The 25,860-nt window shown below is 41.1% G+C and overlaps 1 long non-coding RNA gene across 1 annotated transcript; it reads right to left on the reverse strand.

Annotated features, from left to right (window-relative positions):
• Positions 1 to 3: 3 nt before the first annotated feature.
• LOC142073336 (uncharacterized) lies at positions 4 to 24,364 on the reverse strand. Its single transcript, XR_012670156.1, has 7 exons — positions 24,247 to 24,364; positions 23,296 to 23,399; positions 23,113 to 23,184; positions 19,766 to 19,934; positions 3,336 to 3,443; positions 835 to 918; positions 4 to 223 (listed from the first exon to the last, which is right to left on the reverse strand). It is a non-coding gene; the product is annotated as an uncharacterized LOC142073336 (long non-coding RNA).
• Between the last annotated feature and the right edge of the window lie 1,496 nt (positions 24,365 to 25,860).

A 25,860-nucleotide genomic window follows, 5' to 3' on the forward strand; every position in this document is an offset into this window, starting at 1 on the left:
GGACTAGCTGGTGTTCAAATATTATGGTGATTGCACACAACAAGAACAGGAAATTAGAGCAAGGACATTAACTTAAATTATTTATTTGCAATACAGAAAAGGAGTACAAGTCTTTACATTCTTCCTATAAAATGCTTTCCTATAATTAACTGCACATTTATTCCATTCCTTGGGGGTTAGAAAATTTTTCTTGAGTGCTTTAGGCCACAATATTCTTGAATCCCTGCAAAGAAGCAAAAACAAAGTAGTAGAGAACTTATTTTATGTATTGATCACTGTATGGATCTATTGCCTGCTGTGGGCATAAATCACAAAATTTTGTCTATCATACTACCCTAACTTATATTTGAAATGATTTAAAGAATTTGTTAACATGCCTTTTAGACCCATTTTTCTTCTGCTATTTGAATACTTTCTGCATTTTATACGTTTGCTCTTCCAGAAGTGTAAGAGTGACATACTCAAAACTTCATTCACTGGTAAGCTATCAAATTCCATTTAAGAAATGCCTGCTCGTAGAAAGTTAGCAAAACTATTTTATTTTGTCAGCAAGAGTACATGATGTATTTGCTGGAACGCAGTGAAGGTCAAAATAAGCCATAGAAGACACACTTATTTTAGTTACCTGGAGTTGAATAGCTATCATTTTAACAGAATTTAATTGTTTAAAATATAAGTGGCTGAAGTAATTCTGAGACAAGTGGTGCAATTTCATGATTCTTATACAGTACATTCTGCCAAAATTATGCTGTTGATGGCTTCATAACATATTTTAGAAGTTAATTGCTCAGACAAAGTAATTCACACATCAGCCTTTTAACGTGACATACTTACTTTGGATGATATTCCTGTAAGATGAAGTAGCTGGGGACTCAGGTATTTCAGACAAAAAAGATTGGCCTTTATCACAACTTTTCCCTAAAAAAGAAAAAAAAGAAAGAGGAGTGGGGAAAAAAAAAAAAGCTAAAACCCTTGTGATGCAGGAAAACAAAACAAAAAAATTGCCGTACCAGTCCAGTGAACCAAGGGCTTATGTTCTTCCTGTGTCAGTAATATATAAATAAAGCATGGTAGCTATTTTCTTATATACAGCTATTAGTACTAAGTAGCAGAACAATGTAGTTTTTCAGATTGCGGTCCTAGATGTAGAAGTTTATGTACATCCCCTGTCTATGCCATCCTTCCATCTACATGGGATGCTGTTCGTTAATTCCATGGAAGAGTAGCACCAAGATGGTCTTGCTTTACACTTGATACAGTGTAGACTGGCATATATTATCTACTAGTAACTTGGTTCTTTACATACTAGGTCTTTTAGTATATCTAATTATCCACTGAAAAAAATCCAACTAGCATTTTTTCAGTTATAGAAGCTGTAGTTTTAACCATATCAAAACTTGATGTTACAAAATTTTGTTCTTCTTTGTGGTATGGTTTAATCCAGTCTGCAATTGTAAATGAGCAGTTTTTTTAAAAAATTGCACACTCTAAATTAGTCATGTTAATAAAGGTGAAAGGCTGACATGATTACTGTTTAAACCTAAGCAGGAAGTTCTCTCATCATTTTACTCATTTCAGACCAAACCATATTATCACAGTTCCACAAACTATATTTACAGGAATTTTAATTCTAAAAAAGTCAGCTATTTGACACTGTGTTTATCACAGTGAATAAGTAACACATAGTTGATATACCAAAAATAACCCTAAAGTAATGGCAAGCATATTGTTGCTTTTTATTATGTAATTTGCCAAGATAACCTATTTGAGGATCTAGGGCACTTTACCGAGGAGAGAAATATTTAAATTTTGGCACATCGTCTGTGCTCCTCCAGTTGTTTGAGGAAAGATTTAAGATTCAGTCTGTAATGTTAAAAAAAAAAAAAGAGACAAGTAATACAAGACAACTTCAGAAAAGATCATTTTGAGAACGACATTTCTTCAGTTTTGTTTAGTGGTATTTTCCAAACATCACTTATTGAAATCCCAATTAAAACAGGACCATACATTGTGGGCTTCTGAAGGCTGTGCACAGTAGTTTCCTGGCATACTATCACTAAATAGAGTGGATGTCTACACAATTAAAACTTTTGACCTAAACTTTCACACAAATCATTTCTGCCCATTAAGAGCATTTTAGGTGCATATATAAATCACAAATACCTTTTTTCCTTTATTCGTCTAGTTTAGGTTACTGTTCCTCCAAGACATTTATTGTGATATATACAGAATCCTAATTTTAAAATTGTGGGTTAGAATTTAAATTTACAAGAGTGAGGGATGTGAAAGCAGACAGTGTGGCCAGCCAAAAGCTGTCAATATTCTTTAATTCTTTCCAAGACCTGGGACTCCTGAGCAGAGACTGCCAATGATGTCTGATTTTTCAAGCACTCATATTGCTTTGAGGATGTGTTCAAATGGGTAATAGGTTGATGTCAAGGAACTCACCTGAAACCCATGGACCCACATTCCCAAGACCAACTGATAGTGCATTAGTCTGCATGTTTGAATGGTCATTACCATCCTTTAGTTCTTCTCTAACTGGGTCAGTAATATGTCATTTGTCATCTTGTTCCCTTCCTAGCCCAACCTTCAGACTCCATGTTTATCATGATTGGCACATACAATCAGGCAGGGGAATGTTTTTAGAAAATGATTATGGTACACAGGGTAGCTAACCCCTATTCCATAATGCTCCCAGTTCTTACTTTCATGTGTTGAAAATGCCAAAAAGGTTCTGAAGCAAAAGCAGCATGTGTAGCTCACTTATGTAATAGGGTTATCAGGAGTTCAGCATCTAAAGGACATTTTTAGTAATGCAGAAACATCTAAATGGTTGCATAAGCTTTTAGAAGCAAAACTAAACAAGAAGGGAGGATGCAGTAGTGCTTGAACACACAGCACTTCAGAAGTTTCCTATGTCACAGAAGCTGCAACATCCCATATCAGCGATTCAGAGATGCCAGCCAGTGGTTCCTCTTAATAGGAGCATTTAAGACAGAGTTGTTAAACACAGATCTTAAAGTAGGCCTCAGAGTGGTAGCCATGTTAGTCTGTATTAGCAAAAAAACCGAGGAGTACTTGTGGCTCCTTAGAGATGAAAATTTGGGCATAAGCTTTTGTAAAGTGGGTTTTAGCCCACGAAAGCTTATGCCCAAACAAATTTGTTCATATCTACGGTGCCACAAGTATTCCTCGTTCTTTTTAAATGAAGTTTGTGCCCTGATAAGTAAATCCTTTCACTTCCGTCATGGTTACCACAAAACGTACATACATTTGGAATGCATATATTAAGACAAGAGTGAAAATGTTAGCAATAAGTTTTAGATACTTACCTTACATTTTGGGCATACAAAGCCATTCATCTTTTTAATACCTATGATTGGTAGTTCCACCTTATGACAGAAGTTGATCTCCTTTCAAACATCCTAAAGTGATATTACCTAGCAAAGGCAAGTGTTATTTTGTCAGTCCACCTGTACTGGACTTTTTCCAACTATGGGTTTTCCTGCAAAGCAAAACTTTCCTAGCACTTTCAAGCAACTGTTACAAGAGCTCTTACTGAATTCTTTCTGACTTCTCTTCGCATTCTGAGCATGTTGTCTACCATCAGATTAAACAGGTAATCTATTGTCTGGTTTACTCAATTAAGGTATCTTCTGTCTTTAGGCTGACCAAAAATTATCAAGCTATTTAGATCTTTATTCAACCAACTTAGCTTCCAGCATCTTTAAATCTGTCCAACAATTCTGGCATGGGATCAGTGAAAAGTATTCTTTAAATAGAACGGATTATGCAAATATTACTTTTGCATCTACTGTAGATTTACAGAAAGACATCAAAAAACTAATCTGGTGAAGGTGTTGAGGAAGATTGCAGGAATGGGTTTACTCACTCTTTCCAAAGTCAATTCTAACATCACTCCCTAATCCTTACTCTTCTCAAAAAACATACCTGACCTTTATTTCCTTCTGTTTCCTCCTACCATATACCTTGCATTCTGCTCACTACTCCCTACTTAGTATTCCATTTGTTTCCTGCCACTTGTGCCTCTGGACATTTTCTTGTTACTCCTGGAAAACTCTGCCTCTTCTTGCACAATTGGCCTCTTCTCCCCCTCCTTCAAATTGCCCACTAAGAATGTACCTTTGATTTAGCTAGACTTCTCCCACTAATCTCAGCCCTGGCGCCTGACTTCAAACAAAAAGGTATTTAGAAATCATCATCTTTTCAGTCGATCATTTTAAATATAGAAGGTTTTGGATACAACAATCCTGGACCTTCACAATATCAGTACAGAATCACTGTTCAGAAAGATCTGCACCGTAAGTTATACTTCCAACAGAGCATTCTACTCAAATTTCTCTATATTTTAACTTATGCACTGTCAAACTAGAATTGCGTTTTATCAATGAACGTTAGGTACATTCTACTTCAGAAAGTTTAGCAGAAAATGTATGCAGAAAGCAATGGGATGTAGGACCAAAAGGGCTAAAACAAAGTAATTTTAAATCGACACTAACATGGAAATCACACATTAAGTTCTGAAAAAAGGATAAGCAGTTTTATTACATAATTTCATCAGCAAAACTGGCTCAAAAGAATATTGTCTATTGCCATAATCAAATGGTCTACTTCCTTCCAGTTTTCTTTTATGCACAAAAGGATATTAAAACAAACAGTATACATTTAAAAGGTTGAATTATTAACCAAATAAGACAGTTTTGCTACCTACATTCATTAAAAAAACCCCACTGAACATCAGGTAACTTGGAAATTATGTTGTTGAATTTTGAGATTTCTTTCAGATATGCAATCAATTTAGGAATCTTTTTAAAAATGTGATCAATATCCATACCTATTTAGAAAGTTCATTAGACCCGTGTTAACATGGAGCAATAAACAATAGATATATGCCCAAGTGTGAAAAATGTATAAAATACACATTTTAATCAGTGGTATGCATGCAATGATATTTTATCAAATATAGACTGCTTAGTTTCCATCTAGCCAGTCTTCACTAAATTATTCTGATGTTAAAGATCTCAGTTCAATATAAGATAACCATCCTATAGTGAAAGGAAAATGCTAAGAATAACTGCTTTTCCAACAAACCAAGTTTTATATAGAAAAAAGGAAGCACTGTCTAACTTGCAATAGTTTATGCTCCCTGATGCAACAATCAACAATGAAAATATTTGAGATACAGACCATTTTGGGGGGGGGGGGGCTCTCCAACTAACAGCATCATCAGGACCACTGAGCAAGAACCCCACTGACATGACCCTTAAGTTTTCTTCAACATACTAGAAAAGAGGAAGCATACTATTAAAATATTCCAGAAAGAAATGTACTTGACAAAATAACATCCTTGCCAGTTCTTAAAAGACTTTAATCCATTTAAGAAAATGAATGTTGGAGGAAAAGTAAGGACACTTCATTTTTTCAATCAGTCAAAGGCTGCATGATTTCTGTACAACAGTCAGTAATCTGATCTATATTTCATTTTAAAGAGCCTTTCACAAACTTATAATGCCAATTACTGCAATAATCATCACAGAATCTCTATTGAGAAGGCATGTGGCTAAAATGACTTTCCGTTCTCTCTCAGCATCAGAAAAATAGTTGTGTGGTGGCATGTACAAAGTTTGAACAACATCTGAAATAGTTCCATGCATTTTGTTAAGAACATCACCTCTGTTATTCCCTGGGATTTAATTATCTGCAGTGTTGTTATAATTGAAAGTGAGGTACTGTGCAAGTACATGGGAACCAGAAATAATGAAACCAACTTGTCTATTTTTGCTGCCCAAACCAAAATAAGTGCAAAAGGAAACAGTTGAAAAAGCAAAACTTTACCTTGTTTTAAAATATTCGGTTATAATAGCCCACTGTGATGTTCGTAACAGAAGGAATTTTTTTAAAGCTATGATTTTTAACCTGTAGTGCCTCTTTAAGAAGCAGGACTTCTGTATATGGAAAAGACTGGCGGGGGGAGAGAAAAAAAATTCTAGTTTCTCTCTGGGTTAGGGCCCCCTAAACTGTATTCTTTAAAACAAAAGAAAACAAAACAAAAGAAACCCCTCACTAACTTACCACCAGAGACCATCCAGAACCACTCAGGTGAAGCTGAGGAGTTTTAAAAACCCATATATGCAGTATATACACAAAGCATGTAAAATATAAGCTACACTGTAATGCTACATTTCAAACCAGATGCCAAGAAATATGCTAACTGTATTGAAAGAGTCAAATGGCCATATAAGAAACTGCAAAAAGGCAGAGTTCCTGAATTAGTCAGTAAACAATGAATTCTGTCAGTGTTGATCAAATGGCTGTTGCAGAAAACATGCTGCCTAACAATTGCAATATAGCCCTCAAACCCTTGCTGCAGAAAAGTTAACCCTCAAGGACAGAAATATTTGAAGGAAAGAAAGAGTGAGAGACGCTGCTAGCCACTGCCCGTAAATATAGGGATACCTGCTAAACATTTGCTACGTAGAGAAGGTTTTGTCACAAAATACAACAAAACCAGAAAGGGGACTGGCAGAGAAACACAAGAATATACAAATCTCTCTCAAAGACAATACTTCCTTATGCCAATGGCATTACTTTCCTAACAATGTGTCAGCCTGATCATAGATAAATGTCTTAGAGGCTGCTAATCGCATGGCAAAGACCACTCAAATATCCTTCTAATACAAACAGTACCATGACCTATACTCAATGTGTAAAAGTAAATTACTTGTTCAGAATGTTGAGTGTCTTTCTCCTGTGCCAATTAGCTAGTCTTTAAGGAAACAAAAAGAAAAGGAGTACTTGTGGCACCTTAGAGACTAACCAATTTATTTGAGCATGAGCTTTCGTGAGCCACAGCTCACTTCATCTGATGAAGTGAGCTGTGGCTCACGAAAGCTCATGCTCAAATAAATTGGTTAGTCTCTAAGGTGCCACAAGTACTCCTTTTCTTTTTGCGAATACAGACTAACACGGCTGTTCCTCTGAAACCTGTCATTATGCAAAGGAAACAAAGGCAACCCTTGCTAACGCTAATGGTGTACGTGATTATACCAAAACATGGTGTGCCCCTACTTCTCAAAAATTAAAAAACAGAGCTATAATAGGTTTCAGAGTAGCAGCCGTGTTAGTCTATATTCGCAAAAAGAAAAGGAGGACTTGTGGCACCTTAGAGACTAACCAATTTATCTGAGCATAAGCTTTCGTGAGCTACAGCTCACTTCATTGGATGCATTCAGTGGAAAATACAGTGGGGAGATTTATATACACAGAGAAAATGAAACAATGGGTGTTACCATACACACTGTAAGGAGAGTGATCACTTAAGATATGCTAATTCCAGTGGGGGGGGGGGCGGAGGGCAGGGAGGGAGAAGAGAAAACCTTTTGTAGTGATAATCGAAGTGGGCCATTTCCACAGCTGACAAGAACGTCGGGGGGGGGGGGAACAAACATGGGGGAATAGTTTTACTTCGTGTAATGACCCATCCACTCCCAGTCTCTATTCAAGCCTAAGTTAATTGTATCCAGTTTGCAAATTAATTCCAATTCAGCAGTCTCTCTTTGGAGTCTGTTTTTGAAGTTTTTTTGTTGAAGAATTGTCACTTTTAGGTCTCTAATCGAGTGACCAGGGAGATTGAAGTGTTCTCCGACTGGTTTTTGAATGTTATAATTCTTGACATCTGATATGTGTCCATTTATTCTTTTACATAGAGACGGTCCAGTTTGACCAATGTACATGGCAGAGGGGCATTGCTGGCACATGATGGCGTATATCACATTGGTGGATGTGCAGGTGAATGAGCCTCTGATAGTGTGGCTGATGTGATTAGGCCCTATGATGGTGTCCCCTGAATAGATATGTGGACACAGTTGGCAACGGGCTTTGTTGCACATCACTAAAACTTCAGAATTTTGTACAAAGTGATGATTCTGCAGTATTATAGTCTTCAAAAGCAATAAAGTTTATTTTATGTTCTATTATCCTAGCATTAACTGTTTACTTGAAGCAGTCAACTCATTTATACAAGCTAGCCAAGCTGTACTGAATTCAGAGGGGCTCATCTTGCTTTTTATTATATGAGCATTTCCTCGCATATTCCCCAAGAAGTTATTGTTAAACAAGCCCTAATATATATATATATATATATATATATATATATATACACACACACACACACACACACACACAAAAGCAAACTGAGTCAAGTAGAGCTCCCAATAAATAACCTATTAGGCCACTTGAGACAAGTCTCTTACAGTTTTTAAAACAGAAACAATCATATCTGTTCTCCCTCTATACCCAGTATTTTAGGGATAGATATTTGTGGACCCAAAATGTCCAGCAGAGCAATCGAAGAAAAAAAGTTGGAAATAAGTTTGCACAGAGTTGTTCACACAATATAAATTAGAAGCAAACACTAAAATGAGTTTAAATTTGGAGTTTAGATTACGAATGGGAAATGAAGCATTCTGACATTAGATTGTCGGCTTGAAGACATGACTGCCTTTACTAAATACATTTTTGGTAACAGGCCCAGTTCTAATGGGCAGTCATTCACCATCTCAATGGAAGTTAATTTGTATCTTCCTTGGTAGTTGCAGCAGGAATTGCCCAAGCATGGGAACTGAATTATCCCCTAATCCTTAGGAATATCCATGCTACAAGGACACGGCCCAGCTGGATATTTTCCATGGGTAAAGGGCATCCCATTCTAACAGGTTTATTGCTAGCATGGTTAGAAAGTGTGTAAAGAAACAAGTTTTCATATCCACCACACTGGCAATAAAACACACTGTAGGAATATAGATGTGCCTAACTGTGTAGCATAGACAGACCCTTAGGATGGTCTGTGCAGGTCAGGATCTCCACAAACCAGCCAGCGCTATGCTGGGGAACTTTGTGCTGCTGCCTAGCCACGGATCTGAAAAAATGCTTCAGGCTCAGACATTTTTAATATTGGCTAAATTCACTTAAAGTTACTTAAGAGTTTAGGAGTTAATTACTCTTCAACCAGCAGTATTTGAATCAGACCTTAAACACCTCAGTAGTTACAGTCCATTGTGAAGTACAACGTTTCAAACAGTCTAAAACAAAACACAAAAAAAAGTCTTAAGTATGTGCGCAACTCTCAGCAATTAGGCATTTGTGTACCATTCGGAGCAGCGGGGAGGATGGCTTGAAAATAAATGGCTTTTGTAGCAGTCCTTTCTGTGAATTTAACATGTAGCAAAGCTTCTGGAATGCAATTTGTGCTACATTCTTCACCACACTCAGAGCAAAAGAGGTTTTCTATTACAATCTAAAATAACGCATGTACACAGAGGGCTGAGAGCCCTTTTGATAGACATTACTAAGGTATCTGATTTTTCGTTACTTTGGGAAAGTCAGATGACCTCTAACACTGTATCAATAGACCACGACACAAAAGCCTCTAACAGTGGTCAGCATGCTGAATACGAAGCTTTGAATTTTGCACCAGGAAAGCCTGACTCCAAGCATCCAGTTTAAGTAGCAATCAGCTTGTCCGTCCTACTAACACTAACTTACCCTATTCAGATTATAGGATAGGGTATGATATTATGTCTAAAAAATAAGCATGCATTTTCAAGCATAGCAGAAGCACAGAAATGTACCATTTCTCAGGAGCTGGTCAGTTGAGTTCTTAATAAGCTGATTATACTGTTCTACTTCTGCAAAGTTGTGATACACAAACCAAAACAAAGAGGATTACTATTTACAGTTTGGGAAGATACATAACTGTACAAGCCATTTTACATGTTTGATAATTTATTAAGGGCATTTATAAGGTACCCATCATAATCTAGATCAGTGGTGGGCAATTTGCGGCCTGTCAGGGTAATCCACTGGCAGGCTGCCAGATATTTTGTTTAGATTTGCATGGGCCACCCGCAGCTCCTAGGGGCCGTGGTTTGCTGTTCCCAGCCAATGGGAGCTGCGGGAAGTGGGCATGGGCCACAGGGATGTGCTGGCCACTGCTTCCCACAGCTCCCATTGGCCAGGAGCAGCGAACCACAGCCACTGGGAGCTGCGGCCGGCCATGCAAATGTAAACAAACTGTCTGGCGGCCCTCCAGCAGATTACCCTAATGGGCCGCAAGTTGCCCACCACTGATCTAAAGTCATGTTCAGCATGCTCAGATTCAAAGACAAGCATTCCTCTAATCTAGCTAATTTCTCGCAGCCCCATAATTTGAAAGAACACATGACAACCTCGAAGCAGATGACAATATAGCAAAAAATAGAATTGACAGCTATTAAAAAGCCTGAAGAATAGTGCAAGAGTTTAGTCTCTTGGTTAGGGAAATGGGATTCTTGACTTCTCTTTTCAGCTCTGCCACCTACTCGTGCAAAACTGTATCAGGATGGAGGTGAATAAATAGCACAGAGATTGCATTGTTATACCATGTTTTTGAAACATCTGCTGCTTTAGTAAGAAAAAATGAGCAAAAGAAGTTTGATGTTCAATAACAACTTAAATATATTTAAAATACAGTGTACACTAGAAACTGATGCAATCTACACATTATAAACCAAAGCAGGTTTCTTTGGCAAAATAATTATTACAGCTTGTTTAAAGTGTCATAGAACAATCTTGGATTGTCCAATCCTTGAGTTGTTATAACTAAAGCAGGTAAATGTTCCCTGAGAAGCCAAGCAGGAATTGGCAAAATCCTGCGTGGATACAAAATTTATATCCACAGATATAAAGTGGATATCCGCAGAGCTTCAGGGCTCTAGCGACAAAGAGAGACAAGCAGGGCCATGGCCAGTGCCCAGGCCAGATGAAAGCAGCAGCAGCAGCATGTTGGGCCGCCACTCTCAGGAGTCAGTGCCCACCCTGGGCAGCTCCTCCTGTGTGGCTGTACTGCCCTCTGCCCACGGGGAGCGGCTCCAGGCTCACAGGCAGCTGTCTCTGGTCACACTAGTGTGTGCAAGTGGCTCACATGCTCCCGGGCAGGAGTCCCTTCCAGGCAGAGGTGTGTGTCACCAAGATGGAAGGGGTTGCAAGCACCTTGGAGGACAGGATTAGAATCAAAATGACTGATAAATTGGAGAATTGGTCTGAAATCAACAAGATGAAATTCAAAAGAGAAAAGTGCAAAATACTTAGATAAAAAAATCAGATGCACAAATACAAAATGGGAAATCACTGGCAAGGACGGTGCTCAGTTGTTCTCCATGTCCACTGAAAGTAGGATAAGGAGGAAAGGGCTTAATCTCCAGCAAAGGAGATTAAGGTCAGAGATTAGAAAAAACTTTCTAACTATAAAGATAGATAAACTCTGGGCGAGGCTTCCAAGGAAGATTGTAGAATCCCCATCATTTAAGTTCTTTAAGAACAGGTTAGACAAGCACCTGTCAGGGATGGTCTAAATATTCTTGGTCTTACCTCGGCACAGGGGACTGTATTATAGGACTTCTAAAGGTCCCTTCCAGCCCTACATTTCTATGATTATTAATATAACTTGAGTGCAACAGTGAAAGGAGTGCAGATTTATCTTATTTGGGGATATTTAGAAGCTTAGCAACTGAATTAAAAAGGAGTGTGAAACAATTCCTTCCATTATAAATACCCGAAATACATATCTCTGTAATAGCAACACATGATACTAGCAGGTAAAATGTCCAGGTCTTTAAAAAAAACCTCTAATACCACTTAGTTTCCAAGCATTATTCTTCCATATCTCTTAAGTATTAGGAGAAAAAGCCACAAGCTTCAGAGGCATAATCTCTCTCTCTCAATTATTATATCGTACCTTTCATCAGCCTTAGGGCAAACTACATAGGCAAAATCACCAGGACATACAGCCCTCTGCCAACCAAAGAAGGAAAAAAAAAACACATTGTACAAACAGACAGGAGAAATACCAGCCAAGGATCCAGAGCAAACTCCAACACTTGCAAAATGTCAAGGTCTCCTCCCAAAGTCCTGGCATAGCAATCTGCTTTGTATCCTTGTGACATCAGAAGGAGGAAGACCTGAGTTGACTGCTCAAGGCTTTGAATCCGAAGTCCCTGGGAGACTAGGTATCCTTTCTCACTTTTAACTTTCATCTAAATATAGTGGTCTTTCAGATTTACAGAGCATCATTGTACAATGTGAAGAAGCCAACTGAATTAAAGATAGAATGAAAAATACTTGGAAAATATAGTTTGTCTGCTGATTGGTACTGAGGAAGAACTGCATCAGTGATCAAGTCCAACATTTGACCCTTTATTTGCATTGGGGGAAGAAACAGATTTTAATTAAATAACCACAAGAATTGCTGAAAGTCTCCCACAATCGTCAGGTATACAAAGGTTCCCCCCATTTGAATGACTCTGAAAATGTGGATGCTATTTTTGCCAACAGGTCTGGGAAAGAAAAAAAATCCAGCCAAAGACTAGGAGGGCAGTACATGATAACCAACAGGAGGGAAAAAAAGAATCAGAGATGGATTGCATCATTCCAATGCAAGAAAGTTCTCTGCAGTACATTTCTAGTGTCTTTTTCCAGAGTGAATAATAAAAAAAAAATTCTTTGATTTTAAAAATAGTTCGAAGGGGAATGCTGCATTAATCTTTCTACTGCTGGATAATCACATGTCCCTTTAAGAGGACACAAGGCAAGGGCTAAATGACCTTTAGATTAAGTTCAAATTCCCCTTTTATCTGGTGATTTTGAACCAGCCACATACACCAACACAAGATAAAGAGATCTGTAGAATACATAGATTAATATTTCCAACTAGGAAAGAAATTCCACTTACGCAGCAGAGAAAAATATAAATCTTATGATAAAAACCCCTTGAAAGAAAACAAACCTAACTTCCAGATGTTCATGGTCAGAGTGGTCAGCCAGTCAGACATGGTTCCTCAAGTTTAGTGATAAGATTTTTTTCCAGTGGCTGCAACCAGACTTCTGTGTCCCCAGTGCAGCAATATCAACTGTCTGCTGGGTTTTTGACATTTTTTTTTAATATAATCATGAGGTTTTTTACAGTTTCACTCAAGTGCCCTTTGACTTTCTGTGGAGGATACTCTGCATTTTGCAGTTCAAAAAGGCTTGTTTTCATCACTATATGTCCTTACAAAATATTTAATGGCACTTTAAACTATTGTAATAAAATACTGTCTGCCTTAAAAGTAATAAACCTGTTGAATTTTAAGATACGGACTTGAGAATGCTCAGGAAGCTAATTACTGACAATTCAAGCTGGCAGATGCATGATGGAAATGTGAATAATACAAGTATTTTGAACCTGTGCTGTTTACTGCTCCAGTTACTAGTTTGTTTAGAATTAGGGACCATTCCTTTTAAGTAACACTGAGCACCTAAACTTCTAAAGTGGACACATTTTAAACTGCACTCTCTGCAATGAAGTAGAATTTATAGAATGCCGATGTTACACTTCAGCCCATATTCCCTCACTAACTACCTCAGCAACCTAATTCATATTTAATATGAGGGACAACAGCAAAGAAGCACAGATGAAAGAGCCCTCACATCAGAAGAGTAATTACTCGCCATAACAATTTTTCTGAAAGAAAGGAAAAGAGCTACTGAAGATTAGCTTTGTCCATTCCTGCCAGGGATAGCAGACATCTCAACACCACCTCACAATCAACTGTTTAAACTAATTGTAAATTGAAAGATAATTGGTCCACATGCAACACATTGCTGAAAAGTAAACTTTTGACTAAGAATTAAAACAATGTCTCACTTCAAGCTTTCAGATCTGGACCCTAATTTGTTCTGCTATCTTCTCACTGCTTGCAACATGAATAGAGAGCCCAACTTCTTGTTAACATTAAAGTAGTCACATAGTCACTATTTGCAAGTGATCTGCTTTAATTCCATGCAGGAGGGAAATAATCCTATTTCTATAGATGCTCCCTCTTTGTTCGCACAATAGATGGTTTATTTGCACTGAGTAGCCAGCTCAGTACCCTCCTTTTACGGATAAATTATCATCCCCATGAGATGAATATTAGCTCTGAAACACAAACCTACTCTGGATCTTTGCTATGCTGCCGGAAGTGAAAAATAAAACACGAGAGCGTCTCTTTGCTAACTTTAAGACACCATGACAGCTTTAAACATGTACCTGCTTCTAGTTTTGACACTACCTTAATGTAGTTTTTAAGATATCCTTACAAAAACTAAGATTTTGAGATTTTATATGAGAAATCAGTTACTAGGTTAGTAATGCAAAAAAACCCTGTAAATGAATATTGTGGCAGTTTCCTGTATGGGAATTAGCATAATGAAATCTATTATTTGTCAGCTGCTAAATGTTGTTTCATATAAAATCCCTAAATCACATTTAAGTCTTCCCATTCATTTCAATAGGAATTACCCTTCTAGTAGATTTTTATCCCTCTTTTAACAGGAATATAAAAACTGGCACACTGGACCAGATCAGCAGTAAATCTCTTCCAGTATTTCACCTCCACTATTGGCCAGTAAGTACCAGCTGCTTCAGAGAAAGGCACAAGAAATCCCATAATTGCCTACTGCAGGGTAACCTGGCCCCAGGGAAAGTTTCCTCCTAACCTCCAGTAATTAAAGGTTTGTTGTCGGCCTGAAGGGTTTATATCCCTTCCCAGACAGATGCACTTTATTTTGGATGGGATATAACAACTATGAATATTCTTGTTTTCCCATGTAAATGTCCTGCCCTTTTTTGAAGACTTTTGAGCTCTTGGCCTGAATGTCTTGTGGCAATGAGTTCCAAAAGGAGTGTTGCATGGGAAAGTATTTCCTTTTACCAGCTTGGCATTTTTCACCTTTCAGTTTCACTGACTGCAAAGTTATTCCTGTAATATGAGACAGGCTGAAATACAAGTTTGATCTACCTTCCCTGTGCACTCATTGTTTGTATTTCTATTTGATTAGTCACCTTTAAAATAAAGATTCTAAGTATGTTCGGTTACTAGTGGCAATAAGATTAAAACTTGATTTTGAATAAACACTTTTTTTTTTAGGAACAGCTGATTGCAGAAAACATGTCAGTTGTGAAACAGTCCTAATTATTGTCTTAAATATTTTTTAAAAATAATTTTATAATGGGGAGGAGGAATTGTTAGGGAGTTGGGGAGCCACCCCCAAGCAAACCCTGGCTGACCCCTAGCTTCTTCCAGTCATTCAGGCACATCTGCCCCTGCCCGTACACTTCCCTCTGCCCCCCAACTCTCCCATTCAACCCTGGCTCAGTGCTGTCAGCTCACTAGCCTGTGCCCCTACCCCAGTCTGTCCGCCCCCAGCCCTTCTGAACCCTAGTCTAGGTGACCCCCCCCAGCAGCCTCATGTGCCCCACTCTGTCCCCCGTCACCTGGCCTTGCAGGCAGAGCGCTGTGAGAAGGCAGCCACTGCTCCCTCCCTCTCTCTTGGCAGCTGGTTGCTCCCACCTGGAGCCAGCTGCCCTCTCTAATGGCACCACAGCAGCCGCTTGTGGGCAAAAGGTGTAATTACAGCACCTCCCACAGAATCTATTTCCTGCCGGGGGGGAATGATTTCTGCACATGCACAGTGGTGCAGAATTCCACCGGGGTATTTTCTAGGTTTTAAAAAATGTTCTCAACTGTTACCTTGTTACTGTTACCTCAACTGAACCATTTTAAGTCACAATTTTAAATTGCTGAGCTATTAAGCTAATTAGTTAACTGCAAGTACTACTAACAATCGTACTGTATTTCTTGCTTTCTTCTCACCACTGCCTGACAAGTCAATCTTGTCTCCCATCTTCCCCCACTATGGTAGTTTTTCTTCCAATATAGATGCCATCAACTCACCTTTACTTCGAAGAGAACATTTCTACATATTTAAGAATTGATTCTAGTCTCAGAAACATAGCATGCGTTGTCTTGTGTTTTAGAAATAACTACTGCAACTCCACTTGGGGACATGCAGCCCCCCACACGGCATATCAGGCAATCAGATTTCCTTTTGACTGATTTATTCAGCCTGGATTCTGGAAGCACTCAAATAATACCCGCTGCCAGAAGGTGAGCGCGCAATGATTCCCAATTCACGGGTCAGTATGCCAATATCATGACTTTCTAACCACTTCCCTGCCCCCAAAACAGCTGTCTGCTGGCTTATTTGGAACTGTTCCATACACATAAGAATAAAACTCCGAGGAGGATTTGGATTAAACAAGTTAATACTTGAAGAAAGTGCTCTGTGTAGCTCAAAAGCTTGTCTCTTTCACAAAGAGTTGGTGCAACTTTCTGGCCTTGTGGATTATTTATTACATAATTTGGAAAACACATTTGGCAGTACCAAGTGGGAAGCATGATCTTATGAATGCTACAAGAGCAGAGCTTCAGGGGCTCCCAACTACCTGAAAGTCCTAGTGGTTTCATCACACAAACTAAATACCCTGTTTTATACGAGTACTGAGATCCTTTTGAATGAAGGCGCTACACAGTATAAACACAAACTGATTATGTACACAATTAAGTACTTTAGTATGGCCTCATGGATTTATGTGAATTATAAATAAGGCTCTGTGTTTGTCATGGAGGTCACTGATTCAGTGACTTTCTGTGATCTCTGCGACTTCTGCAGAGGCTGGTGTGCCTGGCCTGGGAGCTGCCTGAGCAGCTCAGGCAGCCCCATGGCCAGTCACACTGGCTGCGGTGGGGGCAGTCTGCCCCCCTCCTCCCACCAAGAGTTTGGCGGGGGGGGGCGCTCAGGCGGTGCTTACTGGGGGGTGCTTACCTGGGGGTTGTCGCTGGAAGGGCGACAGGAACTCCCCTCCCTCAGCTCCTAGCTCCATGTGCTGCCTCTGCCCGCAGTCACCGCCCCCGCAGCTCCCATTGGCCGCGGTTCCCAGCCAATGGGAACTGCAGAACCGGGGCTGGGGGAGAAGCGGAGGCAGCATGTGGAGCTCAGGAACCGACAGGGAGCCTGCCCCAGCCCTCCCAAACCCCTTCCCCCGAGCACCCATGGCGGCCCCCTGGGCCATCCCCCTGAGGCCCAGCCCAGTTTTAATCAGGGGTATATAGTAAAAGTCATGGACAGGTCACGGGCCGTGAATTTTTGTTTACTGCCCGTGACCTGTCCGTGACTTTTACTAAAAATACCTGTGACTAAAACGTAGCCTTAATTATAAATCCTATCCAGTGGAAAGGCAATCTTCATGTTGTTAGGCTATTGCAACACTGCCAGTCTAACCGCTATGCAATCACAAGTGGTGAATTTCCATTTAGCATAATCCTGTTTCACACACATGTTTTGCAATTTCATATGACCACTAACCTCTCTCCTAGCCACAGAATCTCAGACTCTGCTATTTCAACACAATAAGGGATCAAAGGGAGCTCCAGGGAACGAAGTCAGATAGACAAATTGTGACAGTTGTGTAACTTCAGAGAATTTTTTGATATCTTTTACAGCTCAGGGACCACACTGATCAAATTCAGATTTTTTTTCAATGTGATAGTCAACTCTAACTGCCTATAAAGTGGGAACTTTTGACAACAGCCATTCTCACTGTTTAGTCTATTGCCATAGTTCCCTCCAAAAAGACACGCCCCCTGCAACCCAGTGAAAAATTCACAAACCAACCAGAAAGACATTCTAAGCACATGTATTTTGATTCTTTAAACCCCTTTCTTTAAAGGGACATGAAGTTGCATTTGGGCATAGGGCTAGCATCCACCAGCTCTCAGCGCTTTTTAGCTGTTGAGCACACTCCGTTCTTGCACCAAATGCCACCATTATACCTGCCTTCTAACCAAGTGATGGAAGTTACAAACTTCATAGCCCAGATGAATGTAAAGCTGTAGAATAGCTGACAACAAATGTTCTGTAACAGGTTGGCCAGCTTGTGACCCAAAACAGGTTGCATATGCAATTATGTTTAACTTTCACCATCCAAGAATTTCACTAAGAGCCTCTTTCTAGACTGAGCATGAATCCTTCAGTTTTATTCTTTGTTTGCCTACAAAGACAATATTGTTTAGCCAGTGGGTCTATATATCCACCTTAAAAGAGGCACTGAATAACAAAATTATTTGTAGTATCCTCCCAGAAGTTTGAAACCCTGTCTTTGTCTGTTTTAATAGTTTACATCTAACAAATCCCCCCCCAACCAACTCCACCCCCCTTAAGAGGCACAAGTGTAACATGATCTTCACGCAATCCTGTTGATCTTTTTTATGTATGGTAACACAGCTCCGGGACCTGGGTGTAACTCATGCTCCCTCTGGTGACTGGTATATAAATTATATAGAAACAGTTTCTATATTTGTGTATGTATTTAATGACTCAGTAACAGAGTGGTGGATTTAGAAAAAGATTTAGAACCTAGAAGGCACTGCCTAAGCATGTAATTCTGAGTATCAGAAATTATTGGATAATACTACAAACTGCACAGACTACCTTCAAACTGATGTAATTAGAATGCAACTGTCAATGGCTGATAGTGAAAGCATATGAATCAAATAAAATGTTAAGCAACTGCATTGTATGGTGGAAACGAAGATCTAATCACTTTTAGTGTATTTTCTTAGGGGGGAAATGACCAACGTTCCGAATTTATACTGTTGCTTATGAAGATTCACCTTGTCAGGCCTCAGCAACCTTAGTTCTACTTGCATGGAGGCAATGTCAGACACAGGTAATTTAATTTACATTGGGAAAGTGCAGACTGAACTAATTTATGCAGTAGTATGAAGGCCAAAGTGTCCACTTAGTCACAGATTTCACTTGCCAACAGGCAAGCAGCATAAGAAAACATTTCACTTAGTAGTTACATATTATACATTAGACAAATCACCATGTGTGTCACAAAATAAAGTCACTTATTTCTAGTTTTTTTAATTTCTTTAACGGGCCGGAAGCACTGATTATTGTATATATCTAACAATATTCTGTAGGAACCTGTTCCATATAGGTCTCAGTTGTGCCCATCAAGGTAAAGGGAAATGAGAACAGCTCCAATATGAAGTGTTTGTGAAATATTTGTCTTTCTGAATGTAGTAATACTGCATGTGGAAACTCACAAGCATGGGAAAGGGTTTAAAAGCTATTAATTAAAGGAAAGTTCTTTCCTGAAAAACAGAAGCTGGTTTCATAGCATTAATTGCAAGCCTACTGCAATTTTTAGAAAAATAAAATTCTATCCGTACTGAGCACATAGCACACACGTTCAAGGTGTTGTTAATGAACCTATTTGCTCTATGTGTTGCCCAGATTTTCTCTCTTTGTGCATACTGACAAAAGACAACTTTTTACTGTTATCGGTATTGGAGAATCCAGACAACATTAGAAGAGTCAGCTACATTCTAGACTACCTCACATATGAGCAACACGAATGGCTAAGCTCATATTTAAGAAAATATTGTTTATGGTGACTGAGGAAGTAGGAAGCCAAGAAGAACTGTCCACCATATAACTCGAAACCAGGCTTCACATTGAGTCTGTTGTCAGTTAAGCTTACAAGTAAGTACAAGACTCTTAACAGATTTGATAAAGAAGCTACTGGGGAAGAATGGCACATGCCATTTTTATAGTTATTTTGGTAATCTTTAACTGCACTTGAAATAACCAAAGATGTTAAGGTTTTTTACTGTGTACGGCAGATTTTTTTTTTAAAGATGCATTTTAGTAGCTTTCGCTTTTCTAGGGTGGGAAGAAAGGTATAGGAGTAAAATAAAGCCCCCGTCTTACTCACAGAACCCCTTAGGACAGACAGGCACATGGGAAGACACCCACATGCCTGAGCTACTTTTACCTGCTCCCCACAGTGACCAGGTGTGTGCAGCACAATGCGTTTTATGGCAGCTTCTCTCACCACCTACATATCCTCCTGCCCAGTGACAAGTCTGGCCAGACTGTGCCCTTTCAGAGATGCAAGCAGCTTCCTTTTCACCTCCAAGATCCCTAGTCAGTGATGTGTGTATCTGTGTGGGAGGGGCGAAGAGGATGGGACACCAAAGACAGAACAGACAGAGTTAGCAGATGGACTGTACTTATTTGTATTTATTTCAACAAGATACCTAGATACGAACTGTGCTGTCTTCCCGATTGTGTGTGCCTACGCACAAAAATACTGAATCTGTAAGAGACTCCTGTGGGGGCAGCCTTTTGATCTTTTGGGGATTTCAGGGGTGTTTTCCTTCAACCTAACACCAGTTCCTACAGTTGAAATGCTTGCCGTTTTTGAGGGAATAACAAATATCTTATTTACAAAAGAATTTTAAACACACCAGCAATTCCTCTTATACCAGGAGTAATGATAAACAGGAATTCCTCATACAAAAAGTGAAGTCATTTTCCTTCTTCAGAATTAGGCATTAAAAAGGTGAGGGACAGTTTTTACGTTTTCTGGCATAATGACAGTACGTCTGTCAGGGAGCTGGGAGCTACATAACCTCACTAACCCCCACACTGGCACTGCTCTATTGCCCCTTCCTACCTCCCCTACTGGCATTTCCGAAATGGCCAGTTTGGACTTAGCTTAAAAAGAGGACCGTCTCGGCCAAAACGGGACATGTGGTTACCACCAACCTAAAACACAACTATTTGTTATCCAGTTGATCTCCAAATCAGTGGAGTTTCCCCCGAGTACCAATATCTCTTTGAGGGGGCAGGATGAAACCTTCATTCTTGGTAAGACTCTCTAAGACAGGGGTGGGCAAACTTTTTAGCCTGAGGGCCACATCTAGGTATGGAAATTGTATGGCGGGCCATGAATGCTCACGAAATTGGGGGTAAGAGTGCGGGAGGGGGTGAGGGCTCTGGCTGGGGGTGCGGGCTCTGGAATTGGGCCAGAAATGAGGAGTTTAGGAGGGAGCTCTGGGTTAGGTGGGGGGTGGGGGTAAGGGCTCTGGGGTAAGACTGGGGATGAGGGGTTTGGGGTGTAGGAGGGAGCTTCAGGCTGGGACCGAGGAGTTCGGAGGGCGGGAGGGGGATCAAGGCTGGGGCAGGGGTGTGAGGGAGGGGTGTGAGGGCTCTGGCTGTGCAGGCTCTGGGATGGGGCCAGGAGGAGGGGTTCACGGTGCGGGAGGGGGCTCCGGGTTGGAGTGCAGGGGGAGGGGGTGAGGGCTCTGGGGTGAGGCTGTGGATGAGGGGCTTGGGGTACAAGAGGGGGCTCTGGGCTGGGATCAAGGGGTTCAGAGGGCAGGAGGGAGATCAGGGCTGTGACAGGGGATTGGGGCATGGGGCGGGCTCAGGGATGCAGGCTCCGGGCAACGCTTACCGCAAGCAGCTCCCGGAAGTATGTCCCCGCTCCGGCTCCGAGGCGCAGCCAGGTGGCTCTGCATGCTGCCCCGTCCACAGGTGCCACCCCTGCAGCTCCCATTGGCCTGGAATTGTGACCAATGGGAGCTGCTGGGGTGACACCTGAGGACGGGCAGCACGCAGAGCTGTCTGGCTGCGCCTTGGAGCCGGATGGGGGACATGCTGGCTGCTTCCTGGGAGCCGTGTGGAGCAGGACAAGCCCCCGACCCCGCTCCCTGGCAGGAGCTGAGCGCCAGATTAAATGGTCTGATGGGCCAGATGTGGCCTGCAGGCCATAGTCTGCCCACCCCTGCTCTAAGAGATCAGAAACTCAAAGATAGGATGTTGATGGAAACCTTACTAACATGGTTTTCCTCTCCTTCCTGTTCAGTTTGTTTCTGGGGCCAGGGCTCGCTTGAGGTTCAGACAGGCAAAGGGGCCAAATTGAAGGCGACGTTGACAGAAGGCACAGCGTCCCTTTTTCAAGCTCATGCTTGGGTTAGGGATCTAAGCCCAAATTCAGAGGAAAGTCTTACCTACCAGCTGTCCTATGCTCAAGGGGCTAATAAAGACGTGATGTATACATGTGTCACCTATGACTTTAGACTCCAGTGCAGGAGCTCTTCTAAACTGGCTGTGGTGGGTAAGGGAAACAGCACACCGTTCTTTGCTTAAGAGTACCGGTTTGGCAGGAGCTAGTTCTGCTATGCATATACATTATCATTCCTCCACTTTTGACTACTTTATTTTTATATTTTTATTAGTATGTAGAAGCAGCTTTGGCCAAGTATGGGGCCCATGGGGTTATGCATTCAGCAAACATATGGTGAACAACATTCCCTGCTTTCTCTCAGGCATTTCTTTCTTCTATCTTTAATGTGTTGGCTGATTTATTTGCTTTGGCGCCACACTTTATGGACAACTAGTAGCTGAAAGCCTGTGCTATAAGAACTGCGACAGCTGATCTAAGTAATCCACCACCTGTGCAGTCTCCCTCATACACCCAATGCAATTGTTGCCTGAAAGTTATCTGTAGCGGAAGGGAGGTGATTGGCTAAGTTACCTCTGAGATCACAATGGTCTAGAACACTTGGCATGGCATAAATGCAAGCCTTACTGCCACACAGGTGTAATTCATAAATGGCTGAGAACCTAAAAATTGGCTGGTAACAGACCACAAATCCCACTGATGATTAAATGTGGTGATATTCTGAACAAAACCAGCTCTCAACCATTTTTGTAGCTGTTTCCATTGCTTCACACTGCCTCAACAGATATTATAGGCTTCAGAGTGACAATCCTGGAATCTTATTATATAGACAGATTTTTAATCTAGCCAATGAGCTGGAAAAATGTGTGGTGTTCAGTTTCTCTTAACCTATTTCCTTTCAAGTCCCTTGTTTTTATACTGAGATCTGGAAATGCAATCCCAACTATACCTGGAGACAGTTCTTATAACCCCCCGCCCTCCAAATTGCTGTATGTGAAAGAGACAGGCTGCAGCAGTGACTACAATTTGACAATGTCATGTTGTACCTTATCCAAAATCAATCAATAGCTTATCAGTAACCTCCTCATTTAAAACCAAAACCAACCCCTAAAATCATAGGAGTTGGAGAAATTATACCCTCTTGTGCATACTGAGCCACATAAAACTTGCTCACTCATAGTTTTACAGAGGAAGGCTGATTAAATGAGAAATGAAAATTCACATTAGTGTGAGAGCTCATGCCAGCATATCTAGCAAAAGTATACCCAAAGGGAGAAGGGAAATTGCTGATCTCAACCACAGAAGTCTTGACAACAGTTTTTAAATAGTTAGAAATAATAAATAATGTCAAACATCTTGAAGGTTCTTACATACGAAGGGCCAGATGGTGCTTCCAAAATTCACACATAGGGGGTACCTTCTGCATACATATCTTCTGTTCTCTGTTTGAAATTAACAATTTGTTGTCAAATAACAGGCTCAGGTTTAATTATTTAATCAAAGATTACCAATCAGATTAGTACAGCACTATATAGAAAGAATAGATACATTACCACCCTTAGCATAAAGTAAAGAGCCAGCCTCTGTTTCTTCCTCCTCCGTCTCTGGTAGGATGGTGGCAGTCTGTATTCCCCACAATAACTCCTGAACCATCTCTCTTTTACAGGAGGTGAGACAAAAACTCCTTTTAGGAAGGAAAAATACTTTCCCATGATTAATTTTACCATGTGTTCTCTTTTCCTAATTACTAATGGAATTTCTTTTATGGTCCTCAGTTTATCTGATTAGAGATTCCTTGTTATTCATCAATCCAGTCAAATGACAAATGAATTAGAAACATCTTTCAGTGGGTCATTATTTCATCCATTACAGAACTCATCTGTAATAGCAAGTATCCCTTATCAATTATCAAGTTTTGTTTACACTATAGACCAGTGGTGGGCAACCTGCAGCCCATGAGGGTAATCCGTTGGCGGGCCGCCAGACAGTTGGTTTACATTTGCACTGCCGCCCACAGCTTCCAGTAGCCATGGTTCACTGTTCCCAGCCAATGGAAGCTGCGGAAAGTGGCGCAGGCTGCAGAGATCCGCTGGCCGCCGCTTCCCACATCTCCCATTGGTCAGGAACAGTGAACCGCAGCTACTGGGAGCTGTGGGAGGCTGTGCAAATGTAAACCAACAGTCTGGTGGCCCGCCAGCAGATTACCCTGATGGGCCACAGGTTGCCCACCACTGCTATAGACACTTATTAGTTTGAGGGACCTTTTCGATGGACTCCTCAGTTCCCACAGAGTTGGAGGCATCAGCAATAATGAGATAGAGCCCACTATTTAAATCACATGATATTCCTGAATACAGGTCACATACAGGTTAAGAATCAACACTGTGGGCCTTAAAATTCAAACACTCTTTGCTAATATCATAAAGATTGTGAGAGAATAGTTAATAAGCAAGTGAATTTAATATACAAGAAAAAGAGGACTAAAAAGGTTAATATTTACTAACGCTTCCCAGTTCCACCTGCCAGTGGGGTGAGGAATCTCTGCAGCACCATCACTCTTCATGATCTTTGCAGGGAATTCCAAGAGTTTAAGACCTGCAAAAAGGGAATGGGGAGGGACTCTGTGAGCTGTATGTAGGAAGTAGGTGGTCCCACATTAGGCACAGGTGAGTCCAAAGGAGAATGCCATTCTCCCACCAGCTCCACAAAGAATCCCGAAAAGGTAGATGTAGCCATGCTACCGATAAGCAAGGATGCTGCTGGACACAGGCGCCAGCTTCCTCCGGACCCCACGTGAGCTCAACCCCACACTCAGCCCCAGGCCCTGCCCACCTGATCCCTTCCCCAAGCTCCCACCCCCGCCCCGCCTCTTACCACCCACTTCCACCCCCTCCCTTGAACACACCCATCCCTGCTCCTCCCCGTCCCCCCAGCACCTCCTGCATGTCGCGGAACAGCTGATTGCAGCAGGTGGGAGGCAGTGGAAGGGAGGGAGGGGGAGGAGTTGATTGTCAGGGCTGCCGGTAGACAGGAGGCCCTGGGGGGGAAGGGGAACTGGCTGCTGGTGGGTGCTGAGCACCCATTAATTTTTCTTATGGGTGCTCCAGCCCTGGAGCACCCATGGAGTCGGTGCCTATACTTCTGGGGGTACTGACCCAGTACAGGGGCACAGGACCACCACACAGATGACCATGATCTCCCAGGGATCCTCCAGGTTTCTGGGTGGTCCCTACCTCTGATCCCATGGGGAACAAACCCCACTCCCCAATAGAACATTCAAGGAGGAACTCTGCAAGTGGATCCTCATGGAAGTTTCCTCCCTTTTACCCCCTTCTGTGAATTTCACTGCCAGCTGGAGCGATCTGACCTGAAAAAAATTTGAAATTACGTGTTGCTGGAGGTGCTATACGTTCAGGTTGCCCCTCTCTTGAGACCATAATGCACAACCAGCTGGGGGATGACAAACATGCTACTTTACAAAGGAGGACCCTTATATCATCATATATGAATTGGCCATTCAAAGGCATCCAATTATGCTCTATTTACCCCACTGATCTGCATGCTACACTGCCTCCCTTTTCTGCTGTGTTGCAAGTGCCCTTGCAAAACAGGATGCAGAAAAAACTCCTCAAGAGCCATCTTGATTTTTCCTCTCTCTCCCTGTCCCCCCTTCGGAAGGTTACTTTGGGCCATTTTGCCTGACTTTCTTCTGCATCCAAGTGAAATGGTGCCGTGTTCTTCACATCAAGTTAAATAGGTATTTCAATACTTAAGACTGTGTCCCCTTTTATAAAGTGCCCAGTTGGAGAAAGAACGAGCCACTATACGTGCCCTTCCCCATCTATTTGTCCCCAATTTTTGTTTTAAAGTTGCCAGTTAAGTCAGTTTAAGATCTTAGATCACTGTAAGAAACTTAAAATGATCTAAGACTTATTTCCAAATTCCTTTACCTGCCTTACCCTTTGACTTTTGGCAACTAGTGTTTGTAATATGTCACGTGATCAAACTTCCTACTTCACCAGTCTGGATAGCACTACTGTATAATGCTAAAAAAAAAATCGTTTCCTCACTATGGATGTTCAAAGATTTTCAGCTTTAGTTTAGTTAGTTACTAACTG

This window comes from Caretta caretta, chromosome 10, assembly GCF_965140235.1.
Source record: "Caretta caretta isolate rCarCar2 chromosome 10, rCarCar1.hap1, whole genome shotgun sequence".
Classification (NCBI taxonomy): domain Eukaryota; kingdom Metazoa; phylum Chordata; order Testudines; family Cheloniidae; genus Caretta; species Caretta caretta.